Here is a 17072-nt window from a genome sequence, read left to right on the forward strand (position 1 = left end):
TCTTTATGATAAATTCATGCACACCTTGTGCCATATGCAAAGTTACCTGACAGGTTGAATTTATTTACTGATTGCTATCCAGAGTGCTGACAGCTGCACACCACAGGTAGGCTTAGTAAGTGAAACATGTTTGTGCATTGCCAAGTGTATAACAATCCATAGTGGTAATAGAAAAAAATTGACATAGAAAAAAAGCTGAAAGGAAAAGTTAATTCAAACATAGGGTACGCCTGAAATGATCAGCTAATTAAGTGCATTACAGTGGTGCATTCATTCTTCTCACAGTTTCCTTGCATCATCTGAACATTAATTTCTGGCACACATTATTAGATATATTGTTAAAGACAAATAAGTTAAATGTGGACAGACAGCTCACGTGTTATTAGCAATACTGAAAATAGCTGAGTTTGAAACCTCAACAGCACAGTGTTGTAACAAAATCTGTGTAAATATGTATTCATCACCATTTTTGCAACATTATTAATTAACTTGATTTGAACCCTACATCACTTGTCTTATTTTTCTCAAGTAATTTGAATTATACCTTGTGGCACAAGGATAGTTGGTTGAGAGGAGGAATATGTTCACTAAGTACTACCTCGATTTCCGATGGCTGCATACCACTGTCAGGCTTGTTTGTGCTACAGAAGGCAGCCCAAATTACAATTGTTCACTTTTTCCTTACGAAGTGAACTGTGTTTACACACTGCCAAGTGGTGGGCAAATGCAAAAGGCACTAGAAAAAATTGACTGTAAAGCTGAAACAAAAAATTAATGTCAGAATAAGGTATAGATATAAATGACCAGTACAAGACATGCATTAGAGTGACACACTGACACTAATGGTAAAAGGGACAATCAACAGCGCACATGTTAACAACATTGGGGAGATTTGATTCTCAAACAGCAAAATAATGATATCACAAAATGTAGATAAATATGTATTTAGACTCCCCTTTTAAAATCATCACTTCACTGGATTGGAACCCAGCATAATCTGTTTTCTTTCTCTAAGATCACTGCCTTTACCCCTTGTGCCATAAAGAACGTTACTTAAAAGGTGATTTTTTTCACTTAATACTATCTAGAGTGCTTATTTCTATGCACTGCTGACTGGTTTGTTTGCCCTACATAAGACAGGCTAAATTTAATTGTTCACCCTTTTCCCTAAACATTAAACTGTAGTTCACTGCTGGGGTCCACTGGCAGTCCAGAGTGTACAATGCTAAACAGTGTGCAAAGGAGTATGACAGAAAAAAATTTAAAAAGTTACCAAAATGGATGAAACATTACACAAAATTATTTCCTCAACTTAGTTGTGTTTCCACATAAACACAACAACATTAGACTTTGTTGTGTTCATATAAACACAGCCATGGCAGAATTACAACCCAAGTATACCAGAAGATTCACATGAAACAGTTCAGATTCTTAAAACTATGTGCCACACACATTAATCTATAAAGGTAAAAAAGAGCTTACCTATACTCAATATATGACATAGTATCAATTGACATTACAGGAATAACGGAAAAAAATTCTTGACCTTTGTCCTGTGCAATTTGTAGTTAGATGTGTGGATCATTGTGATACTAACACCAGGGCAAATAATTTTAACTCACATAATATAAAATAAAACATTTGAACACTGCACCTCTTTGTTTCTCTTTATTTTGTGAATATCATTCAGATACCTATGCTTCTCTAACAAGACTGTTATGTGCTTTGCCTTGCAGTCGCTATACATTCAGTGAGTAATCTACTTCTTTAGAATTGCAAAATCAACTATTTTCAGAGGCAGAAACTTAGCAGGTAACCCTTCCTAGAGTTCATCTTTGCAGGGGTAGGCTATGTACATGTAATTGCGAATGTCCTTACACTTAGTACAAATTTTGAAATTCATAAATGGTAATGAGTTAACACCTCATTTGCATATTCACAATACTTACAGGGCTGAATCTGCACTACAGCAGGGTAATTATGTAGGGAAAGAAATAAGCATTGTGGTAGGATAGTTGGTTTATCTTGAGAGCCGCATGCTGTCAATTGCTTACAAAACATGGTTCTAGCGTCACAGCTAACTGGTTGTTTTGACAAAATGCTGTATTTCAACCTTAATGATTGACTGCATTTTACAATACACCCATAACGTAGTGTATGCAATGTTTGCCCCATGCTGGTGGCATAGACATGTATATCAGTTATTTGTTACATTACAAAAGTTTGTGAAAAATGTAACTTGACATTATGGAACATTTTCTATGTTTAATTGGCAAGTTATTTCAGAAAAATTTTGTATCACTTCCTAGCAAGGTCAAAGGTTTTATATGTGTAACATACAAATTGTTGTAATTCTATGATATAAAACTGACTTCCCTCCACAAAAGTGGGCATCCAAGAATACTTTTATCCTTTTTTAGTGGAAAAATGTGCATCGCTTTGGTTAATGCTTTAATGTACTACTCAGTTGCATAGCTGTCTTCTTTCTTACATGACCTGTACTATTTCTTTCCATTCCATTTACTCTTTTGGGAGGTTGTATTTACTTCTGTTCACTAATTAGGAGCTTTACTTTTTCACTTATTTTGAATGTTGAATTTTGTTTTTTGACATGGAGGACAACACCAGTGGGTATACTGCAGAACTGTCAAGTTGGCAATACAATTCAATAATTCACACTCGCATCTTCAATTTTAGGCTTGCCCTCCTATATTCTCCCTACCTCCACAACCACTCTGAATCCAAGAATACATTTACCCAGTTTTACTGGAAAAACGTGCATTGCTTTGGTTAATGCTGTAATATACTACTCAGTTGCACAGCTATTGTCCTTCTTACATGACCTGCACTCTTTCTTTTCATTTCCTTTACTTTTTTTTTTTTTTTGGGGGGGGGGGGCTATATTTACTTGTGTGGCCTAATTAGGAGCTTTAATTTTTCACTTATTTTGTATGTTGATTTTGGTTTTGAAACGGAGGACAACACCAATAGGTATACTGCAGAACTGTCAAGCTGGCAATGCAATTCAATAGTTCACACTCATGTGTTGGGTGTTAGGCTTTCCCTCCTGTATTCTCCCCACCCCCACCACCACCCTGTACCAATGATGGATACCGTTATTCTAGCGCTTGCACATTTTTAATGTAGATATAGCTTTATATATGTGTGGGAAAGTAAACTGCTTGATGCACATTATTCTGCAAAGTCCATAGCTTGATATTGCAGGCATCACAGTCATGCAGTATTACTGACATTACTGTACACAGGACAGATGTCTCATATTAGGGACATATAACTACTTGCATATGGAACAAAACAGTTTCCACACTTACCCTGGGACTCAGATTAGGGAAGATTTGATTAAATATTTACTCTACTGCTTGTATCATTTTCTGTATCATGCAGTCCATAGTAAGTCAGGCAGGATATAAAAAAACATTGTTCTTCTTGGCGGAGGTCTGGTAACAGCAGCAGCAACTTTAATTAAAGTTTGCTGCACATACAACTTTGAAATGGCAGCAGCAAATACTAATATATATATTTTAATTGCAATTGTGGTTGTAATTCAATGAGTTTTGCAGTTCAGGGCAAAAGTGAGCATTGACTACACGATCGCTTTACATCTTCCCGAATAGGTCCGCCATGTTGGATTGTTTAATTAGCATGTGGTTTGGCTGTTTATGCTTTCATTAGCATATTCTGCCATTTCCCTTTATTTTAACCTCTATACTATGTGCAGAGACATTTAAAGAACACCATATAGCCCTTTATTGAGTGCATGGTGCACCACACCATGTGCACGATAGCAGCATTTAGTGTAACTATTAATCAATCCAGCCCATTGTAAACATCATCACCAATGGTATTACAAAATATACTTGTTGTACACTACAAATGTTACAAATCCTTGTGACTGAGTAAAGTAAGCAGTTCTGCTGTTTGTTGCTGTGTTGGTCGCAGTCTTCATTTTGGATTAAAGTAAGCAGTTATGCCAACACTAACACACATACTCTAATGATCTAACAACTTTTTTATCTCACCATGAAAGTTACTGCTTGTAAATTTTATTGCACATTCTTGCAAGCTACAGATGAAAGCAGAACAAACTGATACCAGCTCTTCAGTATTATAAATTACATTGAAGTACCTATGTATGATATCAATTTTTTATGCATTTGAAACATGCAATTAGGCAGGATCAAAACATATACTTTTGTACATAGTTGTACACTTATATAAAGCCAGAGATCTATGGCTGCCTTAATAGTATCCCATAAAGGTTTCACTTTGTCACACTCATATAACTCATGATGCAGATCAGCTTCTCTAGTTTCACACTTAGGACACACATGCAGAGGGCCAGGATTACAATAGCTAATCTAGAGCGGAGTGTGATAGAATTATGCCAGGACTTGAAATTAATAGATTTAAATCTAAGTGTAGATGCATTTCATAGGACTTGCTCCAACAGCTGTAGTAATTACTCAATGACACAATTTTCTCTTCCATTATTAGGACAAAAATTGAAAGAAAAAGGTATTTGTAGCCATTGAGTGTCCACTGCAAGACTAGTTTCATTACAGCCTATTTATCACTCTCACAGTTGGTGAAGACAAAAAAGTTTGTTATTATGTTTATAATTTGAAAATGAGCTAGATGTTTCTATAACATGTATGACTTGTCTAACACTTTTTGGGAGTGGCTAACTAGTAACATTACATCATCTGCATATATCAATAACTTAATAAATAAATGATGGTACAAAAGCTGGTGCTCAGAAATTTGGCACATGGGAGGGAATGTAGTGCAATGCAAGCAAGCCTATATAACAGAAGGAGTATGAAATAAATATTCCAAAATGAATTGGGGTTCAAGTATTTTCTTGTTAGATAGTGTGCTTATAGCACTGATGCAGTTAAGAGGCAGTCTGTACAATTCTAGAACAGTATGTTGTTTTTCAGTACATGGGACAACAGACTATATATATATATATATATATATATATATATGTGTGTGTGTGTGTGTGTGTGTGTGTGTGTGTGTGTGTGTGTGTGTGTGTGTGTGTGTTGTGCATGCGTGTGTGCATGTGTGTGTGTGTGTGTGTGTGTGTGTGTGTGTGTGTGTGTGTGTGTGTGTGTGTGTGTGTGTGTGTGTGTGTGTGTGTGTGTGTGTGTGTAGATGCATTGTGTGTGTATACATGTATGAATGTGGCAGGCAGATAGTATTTTGCTATATACTTCCTTTTGATTTTGGATTTCCCAAAACATCCTAGTTAATTAGTAGCACTAAATAGTCCATTTCCATATTTTATTTATTCTTGACCTTGTAGCCTGGGTTGTGGGTGATAATGGTCCACCCGCCAGCCTATTTGCCATATCACCTAATAAGGAAGTAAGCAAATAAACAGTCAAATGAGAGAATGGATAACTGTGAAGCTAGAGTGTACATACCCTATCTGTAATAAATATTGGCACATGCCTCTACAATGTTCACAAATTCAATGTGGCACAGAATGTGTAGATATCAAGATACTGCAGAGGTAACAGTGCTGATGTTTTGTAATACAAGGCCACAAAAACAAAACTGTGTCTGTTTGTGTAATCAAAAGAATCAAACAGTTTAGTATCTCAGAGATGAAACTGACAGAACCGGAAATGGGGACCCCCCCCCCACCAGCACCACAAGTTAAAGCATTTCATCAAAACTGATATGTGTATCTAAATACATGAGATATGCATCCCCTGTACCTGAAAATAAATTGGACACGCATGTCAAGCAATAAAATGCATGCTCTACTGAGATGATCTCAAGAAAAAATATAGTGATGGGTGGCTATGCCTTAAGAGTCGCATGCAAATATGACTGATGCATAAATCAACAATGTCAGTGTCATATGCACAGCTGGCAGTATTTCTGTTCACAAAGGCATGTGTTCATTAAATGACAAAACATGTGATATCACATGCTTATGTAATGACAGTGTGATAGCAATACAAGGTATAAATGTCTTAGAATTTTCTGTGGGCCTGTCTGACATTGTCTTGTGTATTATGCATACAAAGTCATTGCTTGTCATGTTACATTACATATGGAAGTGTTATAGTATATAGTCACTTTCTATAGCAGTCAGGTCACACTGGAAACTAGTAAAATAAGATACAGTGTGTACTCTAAACCAGTGACTGATAATGGATTAAACACAAAACACAGCATTGCACTGTACAGTTTTGCTTACTTATATATACTTCTCAAATGTCTACATCTCCGTAGGGTCTCTAAGGCAAAGCATGTATTTGCAATTCATGTTAGTCAATGATAAAGGTTAGGGTACATATCACACTGCACACTGCTTGACCTGTTTTACATATTTAAGCACAGTAAGAAAGAAAATTTAATGCAGGCAGACATGTAGCACATTGAACACTGTATATCATTAACATCATCATCATCATCTTCTTTCAGCTGATTACACATTTGTAGCCCCAGCCAATCAGCTTCATAAATGTCATATATGTTCAGCGTGCACAAGATGTACATACATGTCTAGAACTAACAGCACATGCGTATTGTCTTCAGTATGTAAGAGACTTGACAATCAATACTCAACAAAATGGTGCATGTATGTGTGTGTGTTTGTGCTTGTATGATACACATACAACTAAACAGATGTAACAGTTTGCTGTCTCTTCCTACAGTCAAAGACAAGGGCCACAGATTATGAAGGTCATATAAAGCAACAAAACCCAAACACACGCACATACACACACACGCACACACACACACACACACACACACACACACACACACACACACACACACACACACACACACACACACACACACACACTCTGCATTTGTTTACTGCTGTATAAATGTTTGGGTGTTAACACTATGCATGAGCCATTGCAGTGCATGCAGAACACTCACCTCTATTGGCAGAGAAGTTCATACGCACCAAAAAGATGCACTGGCATCAGTGTTGCACAAAATAACTGTACAGTGTGTGTCTAGCACATAGTTATGAAGCCGTATTAGTCTAGACTCCAGTCAACATGCAGAATAGCACAGAACAGTCACAGCTATATAATATAATACCTATTCTGGATGGAAAAATACAGAAAGACAGACATTCCCTTAAGCAGTAGTAGTAGAAAACATATGTAGCTCTTGAGTGCAAGCTGCTCTGCTTACCACCCTGTACAAGACAGTACCTCTGTATAAATACCTATTCATGAAATATACAAGTATGAAAAATCCAGTGTGCAATGTTGCAGATAATGTGCAAATGTCTGAATGAAACAACAATGAACTGTAAGATATTCAGAACTATACTGCAGACATGCTATACAAGTGACAGCATTTAGACTAATGTCTACAGCTATGTTTAAAAACTTGGTATGAATCGACTGCAAGCTTTTGACCATACTGGTGCATAATGAGACATATTGATTTACAAGGCATTTATTCAGTATGGGTGCACATCCCTGGCAATTTATTAAAGTAAAAAAATTATCCATACATTGAGCTCAACAACATCAGTCATCTTTTTCCCCTTTCCATTTGCATGCCACCAGCTGACCATTAGCTGCTTTACTGAACCACTCTTTCCATAGAGTCTCCTGCACTATCCCAGGGTACTGGGACTACATCATTGGTAGGTCAGGTAGGGAAAGTGGGGCAAGGCTACATGCAATGTCATATCTACTGGCCCTGAATTTGAGGGAGAATGATTTTTTTTCTGTAGGCTAACTGGGTGGAGCTAGGGATATCATGTGCATCACTGCATGCAACTATTTATATCCAGCCCCCTCCCTCAGGTGCTTATTTTACTTGCAGTCTGTCCTGAGATTGTGGCACATCCCAATCACCAGGTGTCTGTACAGAACTCCTCATTCTCTTCCAGTGTGAGCACACTATCAGTCTGTCTTTCCCACCCCTCCTATGCTCACTTTTCCAGCTTCTGACTCATTAGTTGATCTCGGGTCATCTGGCTCATACTAAGGACTCTATCCCACTACACCACATAGCTGGCTTCAAAAACAGTAGTCTTCAAGCAGTCCAGTGGCATGCAGCATATATTAAGTGAATATACACTTTATATTAAGTGAATATATATATATATATATATATATATATATATATATATATATATATATATATATATATATATACATGTATATATGTATCATACATTAAGTGAATATATATCAGAGCTGGAAGTCGCAAAACAAATACTTTTACATTACAAACCTAGTAATTACTTCTCTCCAAGACAATAGAAAAACCTCTAGCTCTAGACATTGTGTCTGCTTCACTGAAACTGAGAGATACAATCATAAAACAATTTCAACTTATTTTCTTGAAGTTTTGCAAGTTAGCTCTGTATGTTCCAGCTTCTACTATTAAAGCATACATTTGCACAGGTATATAGTTTATATACATTTCTGTTCTTTTCTAGTAGGGTACACAGAGTTAGTACAGCACTGAGCTTCAAGGATGTGACCACAGTGTGCCCTTCTAGAAAAGAACAGAAATGTATATAAACTATATACCTGTGCAATACAATAAACAGCAAAACCAGTTTATTCGATAAAGCTTTCGGGTCTACACCCTTCATCAGTATAATTTTACAACAGAAATGAGGCATTTAAGTAGGAGAATCAATTAAACAAATGCTTTAGCCCAACCCACTCACTCACTAACCTAAAATTATTTAAAAGGGCAACCCCATACACACAAGAGAATGTTTATATATACATACAAAGAATTTAAATTCACTTTAAATATATCTTAAAAATAGCTTAAAAATATATGCACATATATACATACATACATACAACACATACATGCATGATTCACATTATTCAAATAAATTAATTTAAACATATATTTATACCTAAAAAATATATAATTATTATAATAATGCCCTCTTACTATAGCTAACAGCTTCATAATTTTTCTCTTTGCTTCTTCACTAATAAGGGTTTTAAGTTCACAGCATTATTCAAACCTGGACTCATGTCTACCTGAAGCCTAATGATCCATTCCAATTCCTTTAATTCTAGGAGATTATTAATGTCTCCCTTTCTTATACTAATATTGACTGCTGCCAATACCCTAAATTTAAATATATGATTACTTCCTTCTTCCATAATGTGCTTACTTAAAGCATTAGTTTGTAGCTTTCTTCTAATGTCTGACTTGTGTTCTATTATCCTTTCTTTTTGTTTTCTAATAGTTTTGCCTACATAAAATGAAGTGCAAGCTAAACACAATGCTAAATATACAATTTTTTTCTACATTGCATGTGGTCAGTGTATTTATTTTATAAATCTGTCCATCAGTAGGATGTTCAAAATAATCTCTACCCTCAAATAAGTCATTGCAGCATGAACAATTATAACATTTCCTTGTGCCTATATCTTTCTGAGTTGTAGGTTTACTCTTGAAATCTTTATAACAAAGTTTTTGTTTTAAAGTTTCAGCACTTCTATATGCCAAAGAAGGTTTACTTCCCACTATAGATTGAATTTCAGGCATAGCTAACAGTATAGGCCAGTTTTTCTTAGTATAGCATTCACATTATATGTATTAAGGTTATAGGTAGTTATATACCTTACATATTCCTTACCTTTATGCACTTTATCCTTTTCAGATGTTATACCTCCTAACAATATAGGTTTATAATATCCTTCTCTTTCTATTATAACTTTATTTAACTCCTGCTCAATAAGTTCTAGGGGGTATCCACTTGCTTGGAACTCTTGAGCTATGCTGTTAACTTGCTCAATAAAATTTCCATCATCTGTGTTTAACTTACACAGTCTAATAAATTGTGATTTCATAACACCTTTGTAAATATGAGGTGCATGCATACTATTCTTAGTTATATATCTTAAAGAGTCAACCTCTTTCCTATATACCTTTGATGTTATTTTGTTATTATTTTTTGAAAGTGTTACATCCAGGAAGTTAATACTATCCTTAGAAGCTTCTAGTTTAAATCTCAAAAAATCAGTCAAACTATTTAAGTATTGCACATATTCCTCAAGTTTAGTAGTGTACATTTCCATAACAAAAAACAGTCATCGACTAATCTTTTGTAAAAAACTACCATCTGATTTAAAGGGTTGTCATTATGCATTAGCACTTCTTTCTCCCATTCATATAGTACTAAATTGGCATAAGTATTTGCCACTGATGTACCCATCACAACACATTTAAGCTGTAGAAATAGTTTCTGATCAAAAATAAATACATTGTGCATCAATACTACTTCTAAAAGTGCACATAAAGTTTCTATTTCCCTACTGTACATTTTTATTTCATTTTTAGAAAATTCCTTACTGCATTAACCCCATATTCATTAGGGATAACAGTGAATAGGGATGTAATATCTAAAGTAACCATAATACAATTGTCCATATTATTTTCAGACTGCCATTTATACAGGCATTCCAGGAAGTTATCAGTATTTTTTAACACTGTATTACAAGTTTTTAATTATTAGTTTTTAATTATTTTAGTTATTAGTGAAGAATCAAAGAGAAAAATTATGAAGCTGTTAGCTATAGTAAGAGGGCATTATTATAATAATTATATATTTTTTAGGTATAAATATATGTTTAAATTAATTTATTTGAATAATGTGAATCATGCATGTATGCGTTGTATGTATGTATATATGTGCATATATTTTTAAGCTATTTTTAAGATATATTTAAAGTGAATTTAAATTCTTTGTATGTATATATAAAAATTCTCTTGTGTGTATGGGGTTGCCCTTTTAAATAATTTTAGGTTAGTGAGTGAGTGGGTTGGGCTGAAGCATTTGTTTAATTGATTCTCCTACTTAAATGCCTCATTTCTGTTGTAAAATTATACTGATGAAGGGTGTAGACCCGAAAGCTTTATCGAATAAACTGGTTTTGGTGTAACTTCGTTTGTGGTCTGAAACTAGGTACTATCACTACTGTGTTTCAACAATACAATAAACAGGACATGCTGGAGGAATAAATTCCTGTCCCAGAGACTTCCCATACTCTGGAACAGGCTACCCATCTATGTCAAGCAAAGTTTTTCATTAGTACTCTTCAAGAAAAATCTTGATGAGTGGATGGGAAATAGGAAATACACCCCGGGGATCACTTCTGTGTCTATGCTCGACAGTGGCACAGGAAAATAACTTTCTTGGGTGGCATAAGCCAGGGAACCTTGTTGGCTAGGCTTACGTAGGCCCTTGGGCTGATAGCCTAGTACCTATCTATGAACCTATGAACTTATAAACAAGACATCCTAATTAGACATGTGACACTGCCAGCACAGCTATCTGGAATTTTGTAAATAATCATATGTCATTTGTGAATATCAACATGATTCATATGCTTGTCTTACAAATGTAAGAGTACTATATGTTATGTGTATATTAAACTACTGGTGCAGACAGAAGTGTATGTTGAACAGGGTTAGTACAGTACTGAGCTTCAAGGATGTGACCACAGTGTACCCTACTAGAAAAGAACAGAAATGTATATAAACTATATACCTGTGCAAATGTATGCTTTAATATTAGAAGCTGGAACATACAGAGTTAACTTGCAAAACTTCAATAAAATATGTTGAAAATGTTTTATGATCGTATCTCTCAGTTTCAGTGAAGCAGACGCAATGTCTAGAGCTAGAGGTTTTTCTATTGTCTTGGAGAGAAGTAATTACTAGGTTTATAATGTAAAAGTATTTGTTTTATGACTTCCAGTTCTGAGCACATCTGAGAGATATGCATTTTTCACACAGAGATGTTAGCTTCTGTTAGTCTGGGAACTGAAGCCAGGTGACAAAGAGTGATGTCATCCAAGTTGACCTAGCAATAATGTTTGATATTAATTTAAGAACTCTCTAAGAGAGACACTTTGCATTTTGTATTTTGTCTTTGACCTCAAAACATCCATCATCACCACCGTATGAACTTGCCTTGCTAATAGTAAATAACTAGAGTACAGTAATTTCTCTTAGATATAGATAGGAATATAGCAATGATTAGTTAAGATGTTTCTGTACTTATTTGAGACTGTCCTGCAATGTTGTTTTAACATATTTCCTGTGATTTTGAACTCTGAAGTAACTGTGTTTGTTTTCTGAGTATTGTCTGTTCTTTTATTTATTATTAACTATATTTAAACCTATCATTGTGGCTGATATTTGTGAGACATATTTAAGCTCTTAGAGTACTTGCATATAAATTTGGTGACACTGTACAGGCCACTCCTAAATAGCCTTGCTTGGTCAGACTACCATTTGATTAATAGTAACATTACACAGTAGGATAGGTCACCCTTTGTAAGGGCCTTATAGTAGCTGATAATTATGGGCGGCTGGTAGCAGCTGGTACTATCTTATAGTCAGACCAGAAGGTAACATAGCTAATAAACCTGTGCCAACCTTTACCAGGTGTGTGTGTGTGAGTGTGTGTGTGTGTGTATGTGTGTGTGTGTGTGTGTGTGTGTGTGTGTGTGTGTGTGTGTGTGTGTGTATGTGTGTGTGTGTGTGTATGTATTAATCAAATCTCAAAGTGTGCGTGTGTCAGCTACTTGGGCAGGGACATGAAGCACTGGTTGGACAGAGAGGGTGCTGGAGGTCTTAGCTTGGCCACATGGCTGAGATCTTAACCCTATAGCTGTACCACTGGGTACTCTTATTGGGGATCTGGAGAAAGACAAAGAAACCAGCCCCAGACTGATTGTGATCTCTGTGTGCTCTTAAGGAAAATTTTACTTTACTGTGTGTATACTTGTCATCCTCCTAATGTGTATGTCCCTCACTGTTGCCAGTGGTGAGGATTGAGTTTTCTTGATTACTGGGCTAGTCCAGGGGCATTATATATGGGAGAAGATGACCTCATCACAATGGAGGGCTCATAAGAAGTTAACTCTTTGCTTACTGTTGAGGTTATGAAAAATATGGCACTTATGATGAAATTTGCACTTTTTTTCTGCTGACTGTTTCTTTATGGAGATTGAAGTACATTGCAGTATTGTGCCTTGTCAGTATTTCACTGTTGTTCACTTTGCTGACTATATTAGTATTATATTTAAATAATATTGCACTTTTGCACATGATGCTTTGCTAGCATTGCTCACCACTTGGAATTACTAAAGTAGTACGGCAATGTTGCCCATTACTGATACTAGGTATATCAAAACAAATTATGTCAGTTACTGATTACACTTCTTGATCATTGGTACTATTATATTTCAACTTGCTATTGATTATTGTATTGCTGTGGCATTTAAAGCTACTGCTGTACAATACTACAGTAGACAGTACAGGGTTACCTTTGTGATATACTTGTTTTACTTGTGTGACTGCTATACTGGTACTGCAATCTAATTTAAATTATCTTCGGCTCTTATAGCAACTGCACCTAGATTTGTTGGGTCAGACTATCCATTGCTCCTTGTTTTTACTAGTTAGGAAGAGACCACATTAGCCTATTAGTTAAATTTGCTGCCAATGGACTTATTTATCCTACATATTCTTTCACTTTTGTATGTCATTTTTGCACTTGTGATCACTACAATAGTCACAGCTCATTATTTCTAGCCCAGACAATTATCTCCCTCCATCTGTCTTATACCAAGAGTAAGTTATAAACATATTCTGTTTTTCTTTACCCCTTCATTTGCACTGGATAATATGCAATCTTAATCAGCTTTTGCCCCTTCTGCAGCCACCCTGATAGCACTAGGTATTTTGAGGCAGTGTAGTAGTTGCCTCATGCTTACCAAAAACTCTTTTGCTACCTCACAATAATTTGATATGTAAAGGGTGTAAGTATTTACTTAACTTGGAGACTGCCTTCTTACCTAAAAACACATTTGGTATGCACAACACACATATACACAGTACAGGACACTTCTACTGAACAAACTTGCTCTGAGGTTGATAAAAGAACACTGCCTAAACCATCCAGGCCAAAGACTAAGAAACATAAAATGGTAGTACACACAGTGACACACCAGCATTCAACCTTCATGCATACCTTTAACAGTCACAAGGGTACAGAATCCAAGCCTTTGCAACCCCTTAGACTGCATCTAACACGTGTTAGTAATAGATGACTCTCGGGCATATGGACATCACCCTCAACTGTATGGATAAGAATAGGGTGACAGCTAGCTGTCTTTCTGGAACTAGGATCGAAAAAGTAAAAAGGGCTTTTGGATCCTTCATCCTGACAAAATATGATTATAATCTGATAGTGGTCCAGGTAGGGGTGAATGACCTCAGGCACTCTTCCTACAGGAAAATCCTGAAGGATATGACTGAGCTTGCTATGCATGTGTCTGAGCCAGGAAAGGCACTGGTCTAAAGTGGTGTTTTACCAGCACCCAGAATGATGCTGCAATTCAAAGGTGAGATAGCTGCCTTTAATAATTGGCTGTGCAGCTGGTGTTATTCTAGGGAGATCCAGTATATGTCTTCTTGGAATGAGATGGCTTTCAGGATGTCCTGTTATGCCATGGATGGACTGCACCACTCCTACCAAGACTTTTACAATCTGCCTAAAGCCTGTGGTACTCCCAGAATACTTTTTAGGCAGAGTCTATCTGATGGACATTTTAGTAAATTCTAATTCAAAGCACATTAATGCTGCACTACTCAATGTCAGGAGGCTTAAAAATGGCTGAACCCAAAGCTTTCCTATAACTTGGACAGATTCATATATGAGTCACAGAGAAATGATTTCAAAGCAATGAAACCACCCCCTTTATTCCTGAGTATAGTGCCTATCATGATTTCTGACCTACGGGCAATTGTGGGGTAGTATCAGTATGTGTCAAGGATATCATCACCTCACTGCAGATTCCTTGAGACACCATATTTGAACTCCTAGAAGTCCAAATCAGCATAAAAAAGACTAACTACCACTTCATAGACAGCTAATGAATATGATATATGTCCTCTTCTGAGTATGATAGCTATATTAACACATAGCTGAGATCTTCATTATAAAGCAACACCTTTCTACTGGGGGGTGTCAGTTATCCATAAATAAACTGTCTATACTTACATGACCAAGGCTTCTTTGACATTATAAATGCTAACTCTCTTTTTACAAACAGTTAACCATCCTACTCATGGCTCTGACATCTTTGATCTAGTATTTACAAATAAAGTCACTTCTAGTACATCTCAAGCATTGTTAAATCAAACCATGGCTTAGTGACCTTCTACTTTAAAACTGGTGGTACTTCCCCTGTAAATACCCCTGTGTTTACATTTTTCTTAAAAGTAAAAATGTTTCCGTTTCTTGATGACCTAAATAGTTGCTGCTCTAATCCTCCTAGAACAGACCCCATTGCTGAAGCTGGATCCTATGCTCCTGACTTCTATACCCACAAAGAACTGTACTGATAAACCAGTCCCTATCCACACCAAATATGAGAAATTTAAAAATCAATCCTATGATAGAATACTCATGTAAATAAATTATGTAACAAAAGAAATTGCTTAATGCTTATAAGACATATTCTACGCACATTAAGAGCACACTTAAGTAAACTAGCAATGAGCTTAATGAAGCCATTAGGAAGCTCAAAGCTGAATATGAATTTAATAGTCACTAAAGCCAAAAACAAAAAAATACAAAAACTGCTGTTAACTATGTCAAAAAGTTATGAACTAACACCTAACAATGTTTGATGCTAGTCCTCAATAATACTGCACACTTCAAACCAAAGGAAAATAGCTAATATCCCAGCTCCCAAATTTAGAGGAAGATTTACTCCACCCACATATTCCAAAATCTCAGCTAGCCTCTTTGATTATTGTGGAACAAGCTGTCTTAGCAATCTGAGAAACTAAGAAAACCATATGCACGGGCACTGATTATATATCAGGCTGCTTGAATATCTGTGCCAAATATGGCCTTTCTGAACCCCTACTTAACCTCTCCAGCTTCTCCACTGGTTACATTCCTGAAGCCTGGCAATCAGCCAGTGCAATGACATTAAAAAACGGTGGCCCAATCACAGACCCTAGCAATTACCAAACTATTAATGTCACTAGCCTGTGTGAATTTTAGGGCATCTTTTTCTGCAGTGCAAGATTTTTCTTCCACTGGCACATCAACAGCTGCAGCAGGCATGCTTCCATGTAATTATTTTCCCCCACAGAATAATGTAATATCTAATGCCTTCTTCCTATTCAGGATGTTTCCAGAAGTTAGCCCTTACCTGTTACACTCATTCTTTCTCTCTCTTATAACATTTTCCATTCCCCCCTACCCCAGCCTGTAGTTACAATAATTGATATTTAATACACTAATACACCTGTGTGCTTAAATTCCACAATACCAGTAATCTGGTATCTGTTTGAAAGAATTGTTAACGTTCCTTCTGTTTCCTTTACTTAAAAGCTTCTTTCTTTATGCAATTTCCACAGTTTTCCTGAAAAAGAATACATTATTTTTTTTCTCAGAGCATTGTAGGACAAGGTAAAACTCGCTAACCCCTTTTTCAGAAAGAAAGATCCCTGTTTTCTGTGTTGCTGTAATGTACTTTTACATTGGTGTCATTGGCTGCACCAGGTCTTGCCATGTCTTGTAGAGCTGCAAACATCTTCTACCTAGAATTACTTTATTAAAAAATGGTTTCCCATGTTCTCTGTAGCTGTAGTTTAGTACATTACAAGAACAAAGGATTACTGTGAATACCAATTAGCTGCAACTGCCCAAAGATGGGATCATGTAACACAGTAGCTTTGAACATTTCTGTGGATCCCCTATAGCTCCCCCTTTGTGACGTTCTCACAGATTTATTCCTGTATTTCATCTCAATTTTAGTGTTGTGTTTAGTCTTTTGGTCAACTTCATTTATGTATAACCCTTCCATGCCACATTTCATGGTTGATAGAATTCCACTGTATGTGTACAGGCTGATTGACTCCTGATTACATAAGGACTTGTCTTCTTTTTTTGGAATCATGAGCTGATTTCTCTTAAATACATGTCAAATAGTGATTTTATATACCACGCTGCTCTATAAAGTTTCTATTATTTTTATAACAGTGTT

Source organism: Protopterus annectens, chromosome 3.part0 (assembly GCF_019279795.1).
Source record: "Protopterus annectens isolate FY-2018-M chromosome 3.part0, PAN1.0, whole genome shotgun sequence".
In the NCBI taxonomy this organism is placed as follows: domain Eukaryota; kingdom Metazoa; phylum Chordata; order Ceratodontiformes; family Protopteridae; genus Protopterus; species Protopterus annectens.